This window comes from Monodon monoceros, unplaced genomic scaffold (genome assembly GCF_005190385.1).
Source record: "Monodon monoceros isolate NGI ecotype Baffin Bay Population unplaced genomic scaffold, NGI_Narwhal_1 Super_Scaffold_2, whole genome shotgun sequence".
NCBI classification, from domain to species: Eukaryota; Metazoa; Chordata; class Mammalia; order Artiodactyla; family Monodontidae; genus Monodon; species Monodon monoceros.
The window spans coordinates 45,558,026-45,572,804 of NW_021703776.1; positions in this window are offsets into that span (position 1 = coordinate 45,558,026).

A 14,779-nucleotide genomic window follows, 5' to 3' on the forward strand; every position below is an offset into this window, starting at 1 on the left:
TATATCCCCATATCTCCTCCCTCTTGCATCTCCCTCCCACCCTCCCCATCCCACCCCTCTAGGTGGTCACAAAGCACCGAGCTGATCTCCCTGTGCTATGTGACTGCTTCCCACTAGCTATCTATTTTACATTTGGTACTGTATATATGTCCATGCCACTCTGTCACTTTGTACCAGCTTACTCTTCCCCTTTCCCATGTCCTCAAGTCCATTCTCTAAGTCTGCATCTATATTCCTGTCCTGTCCATAGGTTCTTCAGACCCACTTTTTTTTTTAGATTCCACATATATGTGATAGCTTTTCTCAGTATTTGCTTTTCTCTTTCTGACTTACTTCTGTCATACTCTGTATGACAGACTCTAGGTCCATACACCTCCCTACAAATAACTCAATTTCATTTCTTTTTATGGCTGAGTAATATTCCATTGCATATATAGGCCACATCTTCTTTATCCATTCATCTGTCGATGGACACTTAGATTGCTCCCATGTCCTGGCTACTGTAAACAGAGCTGCAATGAACATTGTGGTACATGTCTCTTTTTGAATTATGGTTTCCTCAGGGTATATGCCCAGTAGTGGGATTACTGGGTCATATGGTAGCTCTATTTTTAGTTTTTTAAGGAACCTCCATAACTTTCTCCATAGTGGCTGTATCAATTTACATTCCCACTAACAGTGCAAGAGGGTCCCCTTTTATCCACACCTCTCTAGCATTTATGGTTTGTAGATTTTTTTGATGATGGCCATTCTGACTGGTGTGACGTGATACCTCACTGTAGTTTTGATTTGCATTTCTCTATTGATTAGTGATGTTGAGCATCCTTTCATGTGTTTGTTGGCAATCTGCATATCTTCTTTGGAGAAACGTCTGTTTAGATCTTCTGCCCATTTTTGGATTGGGTTGTTTGTTTTTCTTGATATTGAGCTGCATGAGCTGCTTATAAATTTTGGAGATTAATCCTTTGTCAGTTGCTTCACTTGCAAATATTTTCTCCCAATCTGAGGGTTGTCATTTCATCTTGTTTATGGTTTACTTTGCTGTGCAAAAGCTTTTAAGTTTCATTAGGTCCCATTTGTTTATTTTTGTTTTTATTTCCATTTCTCTAGGAGGTGGGTCAAAAAGGATCTTGCTGTGATGTATGTCATAGAGTGTTCTGCCTATGTTTTCCTCTAAGAGTTTTATAGTGTGTGGCCCTCCATTTCAGTCTTTAATCCATTTTGAGTTTATTTTTGTGTATACTGTTAGGGAGTGTTCTAATTTCATTTTCTTACGTGTAGCTGTCCAGTTTTCCCAGCACCACTTATTGAAGAGGCTGTCTTTTCTCCATTGTATTCTCTTGCCTCCTTTATCAAAAATAAGGTGACCATATGTGCGTGGGTTTACCCCTGGGCTTTCTATCGTTTTCCATTGATCTATATTACTGTTTTCGTGCCAGTGCCATACTGTCTTGGTTACTGTAGCTTTGTAGTATAGTCTGAAGTCAGGGAGCCTGATTCCTCCAGCTCTGTTTTCCTTCTCAAGATTGTGTTGGCTATTTGGGGTCTTTTGTGTTTCCATACAAATTGTGAAATTTTCTTTTCTAGTTCTGTGAAAAATGCCATTAGTGGTTTGATAGGGATTGCACTGAATTTGTAGACTGCTTTGGGTAGTATAGTCATTTTCACAATGTTGATTCTTCCAATCCAGGAACATGGTATATCTCTCCATCTATTTGTATCATCTTTAATTTCTTTCCTCAGTGTCTTATAGTTTTCTGCATACAGGTGTTTTGTCTCCTTAGGTAGGTTTATTCTTTTTGTTGCAATGGTAAATGGGAGTGTTTTCTTAATTTCTCTTTCAAATTTTTCATTAGTGTATAGGAATGCAAGAGATTTCTGTGCATTAATTTTATACCCTGATACTTTACCAAAGTCATTGATTAGCTCTAGTAGTTTTCTGGTAGCATTTTTGGGATTCTCTATGTATAGTATCACGTCATCGGCAAACAGTGACAGTTTTACCTCTTCTTTTCTGATTTGGATTCCTTTCATTTCTTTTTCTTATCTGATTGCTGTGGCAAAAACTTCCAAAATTATGTTGAATTAGAGTGGTGAGCATGGGCAACCTTGTCTTGTTCCTGATCTTAGTGGAAATGGTTTCCGTTTTTCACCACTGAGAATGATGCTGGCTGTGGGTTTGTCATATATGGCCTTTACTGTGTTGAGGTAAGTTCCCTCTATGCCTACTTTCTGCAGGGTTTTTATCATAAACGGGTATTGAATTTTGTCGAAAGCTTTCTCTGCATCTATTGAGATGATCATATGGTTCTTCCCCTTCAATTTGTTAATATGATTTATCACATTCACTGACTTGCGTATATGAAGAATCCTTGCATTCCTCGGATAAACCCCACTTCATCATGGTGTATGATCCTTTTAATGTGCTGTTTGATTCTGTATGCTAGCATTTTGTTGAGGATTTTTGCATCTGTGTTCATCAGTGATATTGGCCTGTAGTTTTCTTTTTTTGTGACATCGCTGTCTGGTTTTGGTATCAGGGTGATGGTGGCCTCGTAGAATGAACTTGGGAGGGTTCCTCCCTCTTCTATATTTTGGAAGAGTTTGAGAAGGATAGGTGTTAGCTCTTCTGTAAATGTTTGATAGAATTCACCTGTGAAGCCATCTGGTCCTGGGCCTTTGTTTGTTGGAAGACTTTTAATCACAGTTTCAGTTTCAGTGGTTGTTATTGGTCTGTTTATATTTTCTATTGCTTCCTGGTTCAGTCTTGGGAGGTGGTGCTTTTCTAAGAATTTGTCCATTTCTTCCAGGTTGTCCATTTTATTGGCAGATAGTTGCTTCTAGTAATCTCTCATGATCGTTTGTATTTCTGCACTGTCAGTTGTTACTTCTACTTTTTCATTTCTAATTCTATTGATTTGAGTCTTTGCCTTTTTTTCCTTGATGAGTCTGGCTAGTGGTTTATCAATTTTTTTTTATCTTCTCAAAGAACCAAATTTTAGTTTTGTTGATCTTAGCTACTGTTTCCTTCATTTCTTTTTCATTTATTTCTGATCTGATCTTTATGATTTCTTTCCTTCTGATAACTTTGGGGTTTTTTTGTTCTTCTTTCTCTAATTTCTTTAGCTGTAAGGATAGGTTGTTTATTTGAGATTCTTCTTGTTTCTTGAGGTAGGATTGTATTGCTATAAACTTCCCTCTTAGAACTGCTTTTGCTGCATTCCATAGGTTTTGAGTTGTTGTGTTTTCATTGCCATTTGTTTCTAGATATTTCTTTATTTCCTCTTTGATTTCTTCAGTGATCTCTTGGTTATTTAGTAGTGTATTGTTTAGCCTCCATGTGCTTGTATTTTTTACAGATTTTTTCCTGTAATTGATATCTAGTCTCATAGCGTTGTGGTTGGAAAAGATAGTTGATACAATTTCAATTTTCTTAAATTTAACAAGGCTTAATCTGTGACCCAAGATATGATCTATCCTGGATCCTATGTTGGGTGCATAAGTATTTACAATTGTTATATCTTATTCTTGGATTGATCCCTTGATCATTAGTTAGTGTCCTTCTTTGTCTCTTGTAATAGTCTTTATTTTAAAGTTTATTTTGTCTGATATGAGAATTGCTACTCCAGCTTTCTTCTGATTTCCATTTCCATGGAATATCTTTTTACATCCCTTCACTTTCAGTCTGTATATGTCCCTAGGTCTGATGTGGATCTCTTTTAGACAGCATATAGACAGGTCTTGTTTGTGTATCCAATCAGCCAGTCTATGTCTTTTGGTTGGAGCATTTAATCCATTTACATTTAAGGTATTTATCAATATGTGTGTTCCTATTACCATTTTCTAAATTGTTTTGGGTTTGTTATTGCAGGTCTCTTCCTTCTCTTGTGTTTCGTGCCTAGAGAAGTTCCTTTAGCATTTGTTGTAAAGCTGGTTTGGTGGTGCTGAATTCTCTTAGCTTTTGCTTGTCTGTAAAGGTTTTAATTTTTCCGTCGAATCTGAATGAGAGCTTTGTAGGGTACAGTAATCTTGGTTGTCGGTTTTTCTCTTTCATCACTTTAAACATGTCCTGCCACTCCCTTCTGGTATGCATACTTTCTGCTGAAAGATCACCTGTTAACCTTATGGGGATTCCCTTTTATGTTATTTGTTGCTTTTCCCTTGCTGCTTTTAATATTTTTTCTTTGTGTTTAATTTTCGATAGTTTGATTAATATGTGTCTTGACGTGTTTTTCCTTGAATTTATCCTGTATAGGACTCTGTGCTTCCTAGACTTGACTGACCATTTCCTTTTCCATGTTAGGGAAGTTTTCAACTATAATCTCTTCAAATATTTTCTCAGTCCCTTTTTTTTCCTCTTCTTCTTCTGGTACCCCTATAATTTGAATGTTGGTGCATTGAATGTTGTCCCAGAGGTCTCTGAGACTGTCCTCAATTCTTTTCATTCTCTTTTCTTTATTCTGCTCTGTGGTAGTTATTTCCACTATTGTATCTTCCAGGTCACTTATCCGTTCTTCTGCCTCAGTTATTCTGCTATTGATTCCTTCTAGAGAATTTTAAATTTCATTTATTGTGTTGTTCATCATTGTTTCTTTGCTGTTTAGTTCTTCTAAGTCCTTGTTAAACATTTCTTGTATTTTCTCCATTCTATTTCCAAGATTTTGAATTATCTTTACTATCATTACTCTGAATTCTTTTTCAGGTAGACTGCCTATTTCCTCTTCATTTGTTTGGTCTGGTGGGTTTTAACCTTCCTCCTTCATGTGCTGTGTATTTCACTGTCTTATTTTGCTTAACTTACTGTGTTTGGGGTCTTCTTTCTGCAGGCTACAGGTACGTAGTTCCCTTTTTTTTTTTTTTGCAGTACGTGGGCCTCTCACTGTTGTGGCCTCTCCTGCTACAGAGCACAGGCTCCAGACACGCAGGCTCAGCAGCCACGGCTCACGGGCCTAGCTGCTCCGCGGCATGTGGGATCTTCCCGGACTGGGACACGAACCCATGTCCCCTGCATCGGCAGGCAGACTCTCAACCACTGCGCCACCAGGGAAGCCCATTCCCATTGTTTTTGGTGTCTGCCCCCAGTGAGTAAGTTTGTTTCAGTGAGTTGTGCAGGCTTGCTGATGGAGGGACTGGTGACTGTGTTCTAGTGGGTGTGGCTGGATCTTGTCTTTCTTGTGGGTAGGTCGTCGGGTGGTGTGTTTTGGGGTGAGTGTGAAATTATTATTATTTTAGGCAGCCTCTCTGCTAATGGGTGGGGTTGTGTTCCTGTCTTGCTAGTTGTTTGGCATAGGGTGTCCAGACCAGTTTGCTGGTCTTTGAGTGGAGCTGGGTCTTAGCATTGAGATGGAGATTTCTGAGAGAGCTTTTGCCATTAGATAATATGTGGGGCTAGGAGGTCTCTGGTGGACGAATGTCCTGAACTCAGCTCTGCTACCTAAGAGATTCTGACCTGACACCCAGCTGGAGCACGAAGACTCTGTCAGCCAAATGGCTCAGAAGAAAAGGGAGAAAAATAAGTAAAATAAAATAAAATAAAAAAGTTATTAAATTAAAAATTTTTAAATATTATTATTAAATAAAACATTAATAAGTAATAAAAATAAGACAGAGAGCAACCAAAAGAAAAAAGCAAATCCACCAGTGATAACAAGTGCTAAAAATTATACTAAAAAAAATAATAATAATGGACAGACAGAAGCCTAGGACAAATGGTAATTGCAAAGCTGTACAGACAAATCATACAAAGAAGCATACACATACACACTCACAGAAGGAGAAAAAGAAAAAAATATATATAATAAAGGAAGAGTGCAACCAAACCAATAAACAAATCTACCAATGATAGTAAGCTCTAAATACTAAACTAAGATAAACCTAAAAGCAGAAACAAATTAGATGCAGAAAGCAAACCTCAAGTCTACAGTTGCTCCCAAAGTCCACCGCCTGAATTTTGGGATGATTCGTTGTCTATTCAGGTATTCCACAGATGCAGGGTACATCGATTTGATTGTGAAGATTTAATCCACTGCTCCTGAGGCTGCATGGAGAGATTTCCCTTTCTATTCCTTGTTTGCACAGCTCCTGGGGTTCACCTTTGGATTTGGCCCCACCTCTGCTTGTAGGTTGCCTGAGGGCATCTGCTCCCTGCCCAGACATGACGGGGTTAAAGTAGCAGATAATTAGGGGGCTCTGGCTCACTCAGGCCAGTGGGAGGGAGGGGTACAGAATGCGGGGCGAGCTTGCGGCGGCAGAGGCCGGTGTGATGTTGCAACAGCCCGAGGCACGATGTGTGTTCTCCTGGGGAAGCTGTCCCTGGATCATGGGACCCTGGCAGTGGCGGGCTGCACAGGCTCCCGGGAGGGGAGGTGTGGATAGTGACCTGTGCTTGCACACAGGCCTCTTAGTGGCTGCAGCAGCAGACTTAGTGTCTCATGTCCATCTCTGGGGTCTGCGCTGGTAGCTGTGGCTTGTTCCCGTCTCTGGAGCTCGTTTAGGTGGTGCTCTGAATCCCCTCTCCTCGTGCACTCCAAAACAATGGTCTCTTGCCTCTTAGGCAGGTCCAGACGTTTCCCCAGACTCCCTCCTGGCTAGCTGTGGCACGCTAGCCCCCTTCAGGCTGTGTTCACGCAGCCAACCCCAGTCCTCTCCCTGATGATTAGTGATGTTGATCATTTTTTCATATACCTGTTGGCCACTTGCATGTCTTCTTTGGAGGAATGCCTGTTCAAGTCCTCAGCCCTTTATTTTTTCTTTTGTGGTACGCGGGCCTCTCACTGTTGTGGCCTCTCCCGTTGTGCAGCACAGGCTCCAGATGTGCAGGCTCAGCGGCCATGGCTCACAGGCCCAGCCGCTCTGCGGCATGTGGGATCTTCCCGGACCGGGGCACGAACCCGTGTCCCCTGCATCGGCAGGCAGACTCTCAACCACTGCACCACCAGGGAAGCCCCCTTCAGCCCATTTTTAAATTGGGTTATTAGATTTTTAGAATTGAGTTATATGAATTCCTTACATATTTTGAAGATTAATCTTTTATCAGATATATGGTTTTCAAATAATTTCTTCCATTCTATAGGTTTGGTTTTGCACTGTTGATTGTTTTGTTGTTGTTGTTCTGCTGTGCAGAGTTTTTTAGTTTAATGTAGTCCCACTTGTTTATTTTTGTTTTTGTTGCCTGTGATTTGGGTATCATATCCGTGAAATTATTACCAAGACCAAGGTTATAAAGATTTCCCCCTATGTCTTCTTCAAGGAATATAACACTTTTAGGTCTTACATTTAAGTCTTTAACCCATTTTGAGTTAATTTTTATGTATGGTTTAAGATAAGGGTCCAATTTCATTCTTTTGTGTGTGGTTATCCAGTTTTCGCAACATCATTTATTAGAAAGACTACCCTTTCAGCATTGTGTATTCTTGGCTCCCTTGTCAAAGATCAGTTGACCATATATGTGTTGATTTATTTCTGAACTCTCTATTCTGTTCCATTGGTGTATATGTATGTTTTTATGCCAATACCATACTGTTTTGATTACTATAGATTTGTAATATATTTTGAAATCATGTAGAGTGATGCCTCCAGCTTTTTTCTTCCTTCTTAAGATTGCTTTGGCTATTTGGGGTCTTTTGTAGTTCCCTATGAATTTTAGAATTGTTTTTTCTATCTGTAAAAACTGCCATTGGGATTTTGACAGGGACTGTATTGAATCTGCAGATTGCTTCGGTTGTATGGACATTTTAACAATATTGTCTTCCAACTGATAAAAAAGCTCTCTTTCCACTTGTTTGTTTCTTCTTTAATTTCTTTCATCAATCTGTTGTAGTCTTCAGGATATAATTCTTTCGCCTCCTTAGTTACATTACACCTAACTATTTTCGCTTTGGTACTATTTTAAATAGCACTGTTTTCCTAATTTCCTTTTCAGATAGTTTGTTGTTAGTGTATAGTAATGCAATGGATTTTTGTATGTTGATTTTGTATCCTGCAACTTTATGCAATTCAGTTATTAGTCCTAGAAGTTTTTTAAAACGGAGTCTTTAGTATTTTCTATGTATAAGATCATGTCATCTTCAAAAAGGTTACACTTTTACTTCTTCCTTCTCATTTTGGATGACTTTTATTTCCTTTTCTTGCCTAACTTCTCTGGCTAGGATTTCCAGAACTATGTCAAAGAGAAGTGGTGAAACTAAGCCCAAAGTTAACAGAAGGAAGGAAATAACAAAAATAGAGCAGAAACAAACAAAATAGAAAATAAGAAAACAACAACAAAAATGAAACTAAGAGTTGATAAACCCTTAGCTAGACTAAGAAAAAGAGAGAGAAGAGTCAAATAAAATAAAAAATTGAAGAGCAGACATTACAGTTGTTGCCACAGAAATAAGGAGGATTATAAAAGACTGCTATGAACAATTATACACCAAGACACTGGGTAACTTAGAAGAAATGGATAACTTTGTAGAAACATACAACTTACCAAGAGTAAATGAGTAAGAAATAGAAAGTGTGAATAGACCTGTAACTAATATGGGGAGAGTCAGTAATCAAAAACTTCCCCCCTAAAAGAAAAGCCCAGGACCAAATGGTTGGTTTCACTGGTGAAATCTACCAAACATTTAAAGAAAAATTACTGCCAATTCTCAAATTCTTTCAAAAAACTGAAAAGGAGGGAATACTTCTAAACCCATTTTATGAGACCAGCATTATCTGATATCAAAGCCAGACACTACAAGAAAAGAAAACTGCAGGCCAATATCCCTGATGAATATAGATGCCCAAATCCTCAAGAAATACTAGCAAATAGGACCCAACAGCATATTAAAAGGATCATACACCACGACTAAGTGGGATTTGTTTCTGGGATGTAAGGATGGTTCCACAAAAATCAATTAATGTGCTGCATCACACTAAAAATAAATAAATAAATAAAAATCACATGATCATGTCAATAGATGCAGGAAAAGTGTTTGACAAATTGAACATCCTTTCATAATTAAAAACTCTCAACAAACTAGGAATAGAAGGAAAGTATTTAACATACTAAAGGCTATTATATATAAAGCCCACAGCTAACATCAAGTATACTCAATGGTGAAAAACTGAAAGCTTTTCATGTAAGATTAGGAACAAGGCAGGGATACCCAATATATATATTATATTTACATATATGTACAATTTTAATATCTTCCTGGCAGACTGACCCTTTTATAATTGTATAGTGTCCTTCTTTGTCTCCTATGACAGTTTCTGACTTAAAGTCTATTGTGTCTGACATAACTATAGCCACCCCTGCTCTCTTTTGGTTACCATTTTCCATCCCTTCACTTTCAGTGTATGTGTGTTCTTAAACCTAAAGTGAGTTTCTTGTGGTGATCATATTGAAATATACAGACATATCAAATCACTATGCTGTACACCAGGAACTAACATAATGTTGTAGGTCAATTATACTTCAAAAACAAACAGACTTACACAAAAAGAGACTAGATTTGTGGTTATCCAAGGCGGGGGTGGGGGTGGGGTGAAGTTGAGGAATGGGAATTGGATGAAGGTGGTCAAAAGGTACAAACTTCCAGTTATAAGATAAATAAATACTAGGGATGTGATGTACAAAATGATAAATATAATTAACACTGCTGTACTTTATATATGAAAGTTGTTAAGATAGTAAATCCTAAGAGTTCTAATCACAAGGAAAAAATTTTTTTCTACTTCTTTAACTTTGTATCTATATGAGATGATGGATGTTTACTAAACTTATTGTGGTAATCATTTCATGATGTATATAAGTCAAATCATTATGCTGTACATCTTGCACTTATACATTGCTGTATGTCAATTCTTTCTCAATAAAACTGGAAGAAAAAAATAAAGTGAGTTTCTTGTAGACAGCATATAATTGGGTGTTTTTCAAAATCCAGCCAGCCACTCTATGTCTTTCCTTGGGGAGTTTAATCCATTTATATTTAAAGTAATTATTGATAGGGAAGGATTTACTATTGCCATTTTGTTAGTTATTTTTTAGTCTTATAGTTCTTTTGTCTATCTTTCCCACTCTTGTTGTGTTCCTTTGTGTTTTGTTGATTTTTTTGGCATTGATTTCCTTTGATTCCTTTCTCATTTCCTTTTGTATAACTTCTATAGGCTTTTGTGTGTGGGGGGGGTTACCTTGGTGCTTCCGTAAAATATCTTACAGTTATAGTAGTCTATTTTAAGGTGATAATAAGTTAGATTGCATATAAAAACTCTACACTTTAACTTCTCCTCCAACACACAGTTTTTTGTTATTTCACAATTTATATCTATTTATATCATGGATCTTTTAACATATTTTTATTTATAGCTATTTTTAATACTTTTGTCTTTTAACTTTAATACTGGAATTAAAAATGATTTATCCATCCCACTACAATAATATAGTATTCTGTATTTGTCTATGTATTTATCTTTACCAAACAACATTATTATACTTTATCCTCACCACAGTCCTCTGGGGCAGGTATTATCATTCCCATTTCCAGATGAGGAACGGAGGCTCAGAGATATTTTGAGGACTTGCTCAAATTTTCACCAAGTAAGTAGGGAATGAAAATTTAAATGAACTGGACACATTGAATGTAGGTCTGTTTAACTATAAAAGTTGGTGCCTTCATTACTATACTAGTTTTCTAAGGCTAGATGCCAAAGCCTGGAGCATGATCCCATTGTTTAGTCCTCTTTGTTGTTGTTGAATTAGAGGTCTTCAGGTTCTCCTGCCAATACATGACCATTCCTTGGGAGGAAGAGCTTAGCCTACACCTAAAGTGTGATGATCCAACTTCTTAGCTTTATGGTACAATCTTCTTTTCTAACTTTACAGGATGTCTCTTGCCTGTGTCATCCATTCCAGGTATTCTCATTATCCTCTTACCTCTCCTTCTCACTCCCAAGGTTAGGGAAACCTTGCTTCTTGTCCTTTTCCTTCTTCTTCAAGGTCAAGGTCACCATCAGCCAAGGCTGTTCAACATGGGAATTTCATTTTTTGTTTCTTTGCTCTATTTTATTCCTTCACTCATTCAACCAGTCACCAAGTCCTATAGATTCACCCACGACATCCCCCCAACCATCCTCTTCCATGTCTTCATTGCTATTACCAGAGTTCAGGCTCTCACCACCTTTCATTTGGACACTTACAAGAGCTTCCTTATGGGTCTCCCTGGTTCAAGTCTCTCCTTCTTCCATTCTACCACTCCCCAACTCCACCCCCCTACACATACTGCTGCCCTGGCTTGGATCATAGAGCCAGACCTGAGCCAGTCCCAATCAGTTTTAGGAGCCTTACCAGTCCACCTCTACCCTGACAGTTCTAGGCTCCAGTGAGGCCAAATTTTCTTGCTATTCTTTGAAGGCACCAAACTCTTTTGCACCTTGACCTTTGTACAAACTGTCTTCTCAGCCTCTAATAAATATTCATTTTTATATTTCTCCCAAATAAACATCTATATGCCCTCAGAGAATAAACCTAAATGCAATCACCTAGTGAGATATTCCTTGACTCCTTGAGACTGTTCTTTCTACCCTCTTCTGTGTTCATCTTCCTACCTCATACATGCCCCTATTACTACTTTTAACACACTGTGAAAATTTTTTGTTTGTACTTATGATGCCCCTTTAATCTGAGAGCTTCTTAACAGAAGGGCCACTTCTTAGCATCTGTTTTATTATGAAATATTTAAGTATTAGTAAAAAGTATGGCTAATAATATAATGAACACCATGAACTCATCTTCTGGCTTTGTCATATTTGTTTCAGATCTTTTTAAATAAATAGAATATTACATGTAGATTGAAGACCTCTGTGTACCTTCTTCCATCCCATTCCCTCTCTTGCCAGAAGTACCCACCACCCTGAATGTGCTCTCTCTCATGCCCACACATATTTTTACATTTACTTCATGTGTATGCATGTATGTATCCATAAACAATAACTTTGCAAGTTTTTAAAAAAAGGTTTTTAAAAATATCATCCTGTGTGTATCCTTCTACAACTGAATTTTTTTCTACTATTGTGTTTTGGTGGTTTAGCCACTCCTTCATTAGTTTTAACTACACAGCATAGTATTGTTTTATAAACACAGCCTTATTTATCTGTTTTTCATTGATCTTTAGGCCTTTTATGATTTTTAAAGTCCATGTCTCCTTGAGCACATTTGAGAGTTTCTCTAGGATGTAGAAGCACTGGGTTGCAGGTTATGAACATTTCTAACCTCAGGACATACGGTCACATTATTTGTCACAGTGGTTACATGTATTTATGCTCCTCCCAGCAATGTAGAGTTTCTTCTAACTCCCTTTTATTCCTATAGCTTAGCAAGAGCCTGGCACACAGGAGATGTACTATATCTGCTGACAGTGACTGAATAAATAAGTGAATGATGCTTGAATGTATAGACCATGAGCTAGAAGAAGCAGAAATACAAGTACTTTAAGTGAAATCACCAATAGAAGGTCTAGACCTGTGCTGTTTAAATGTAAATTAATCAAAAATCAAATTAAATAAAAGATTCAGTTCCTCAGTTACACATTTTGAGGGCTCAAATGTGGCTAGTGACTACTGACTACTACAACAGACAACACAGATAAAGAATCCTTCTCCATGACAGGAAGTTCTATTGGACAGTGCTGGTCTAAAAAACAGATCTTTCTCTTTTCCTCTCTTTCCCCCTCTTCCACTTCCAACCCTCCTCAAGCATCTAGTACTTTCTTAGTCCTTTCTGTATTCCCGGAATTCCCACTGCACTTGCCTTCTTGGGCTGGAATTCATAATTCATGATTTCTCATCTGATTTTTTTCAAACTGTGATAAAATACATATAACATAAAATCTACCATTTTAACTATTTTCCAGTGTACAACTTAGTGGCACTAAGAACATTTACACTGTTATGCAACCATTAACACCGTCCATCTCCAGAACTTTTTCATCTTCCAAACTGAAACGCTGTGATCGTTAAACAATAACTGCCATTTCGCCCTTCCCGCAGCCCCTGGCAACAACCATTCTACTTTCTGTCTCTATGAATTCGACTACCCTAGGTACCTCATATGTGTAGAATCATACAATATTGTCCTTTTATATCTGGTTAATTCCACTTGGCATAATATCTTCAAGGTTAATCCATGTTGTATCATGTATCAGAATTTCATTCCTTTTAAAGGCTGAATAATATTCTATTGTATGTAAATAGCACTCTTCAGCTGATTTTACCTTTGTCTCTGTCCCTAGCAAACAAATGCAAACCACAGCATTAACAATTGATACAGGTTTAATACAGGGGCCCTAGATGCAACACTGGAAAGAACAATGCACCAGGAATGAGGAGTATTGGGTTTTGGGTTCTGGTACCCACTTGCTACATGATAGCTGGGTGGCCTTGGAAAGTTACTTTAACTCTCCAAGCATCATTTTCCTCCTCTAATCTAAAAAAGTAAGATTTTTCTGTCATTCTAAAATCTTGTGGGTTTAAGAGTGTCCTCCAATGCATTGATTCAAAGTCAACAAAGAAAGTGGATTTGAAGGCTTTGTAGTAAGGTGAGTAAGGGACATACTTTGGAAAAGAGTGGCTTCTAAAACTATCCAATTCCACAAAAAAAGAAAAGAAAAAAGAGAGGCGGGGGAGAGAGGCAGCTTATACTATGAGAAAGGCCATAATGCATTAGATACGTCTGTGTATGATGTCTCCCAGTCTAGAGCTGAGCATGAGTCTAGGAGAATTTTTACCTATTTCATTTAATTTTCAACTAGGTCTCTGAGACCTTCTATATCTTGTTATTTATTAAAACTTAGTCCCATATAATATTTCAAAAGAGGAATTAAAGTTCAATATTTTGTATATTATCAATTTTCTTCTATATTGTTATTATTCTCTAGCTTATTTCCTTTTACTTTTTCCATTTGTAAATGATTATGATCCTCTCATCTTTACCCTTTAGAGATATGTTTGTTCCTAAGTGCAATTAAGGACTACCCCAGAAAGCAGACAGTAGCAGTGTGGCCAAAAAAAGGAGCAGGGATTGATTACATTCCTCTTACTGTACTCTGGCTGGGGAATGACGTGAAAAGGAAGGACAGAGCTCTGAAGGCCTCATCTTCCCATGCTTTCTAAATTTCATCCCTAGCCTTAGTACTTACTTATGTTTTCACTGTTGTGGTCTCTGAATATTCTTCCATGGACTCTAGGCAAAGAAACCGATGTACATTTTTTTATGCCCATTTTCTTTATGTATGTGCTTTGAGGATTTAGCCCTGTGGACACATATGACACTAATTCACTAATTTTAACTGCTGCATACTATTATGTTTTATGATCACAGCACAGTTTACTTATCTGCTCTTCCATTGATGCTTAGGCTATTTTCAATTTGTCATTGTACATTTCTCCATGAATAGATGTGAGGATGCTTTCAAAACCCTCCTGCTTGAGCCAGGTTTAAGAAATTTGCTTTCCTTATTTTCTGATATAAAATTTCTATGAACCCCAAAGAGTATATTCATTCAACAGAAATAAACTGAGCTCCTGCTGAGTGCAGAGACACCGGGTGAAGCAGAAACTAAGTCCCTGTTCTTGAGGAGGGGCCACTGGAATGGGATAATTATCAAGTAATAGTGCAAATAAATAGAACATTACAAGTGTAATAAATAACTTGAAGGAGAAGTCTGTTATCCTGTAACCATACAACAGGAGAATGTGTTCTTGGTTGAGGGCATCTGTGTTGGTTTTCCTGAAGTAGTGATGCTTGGCCTAAAAG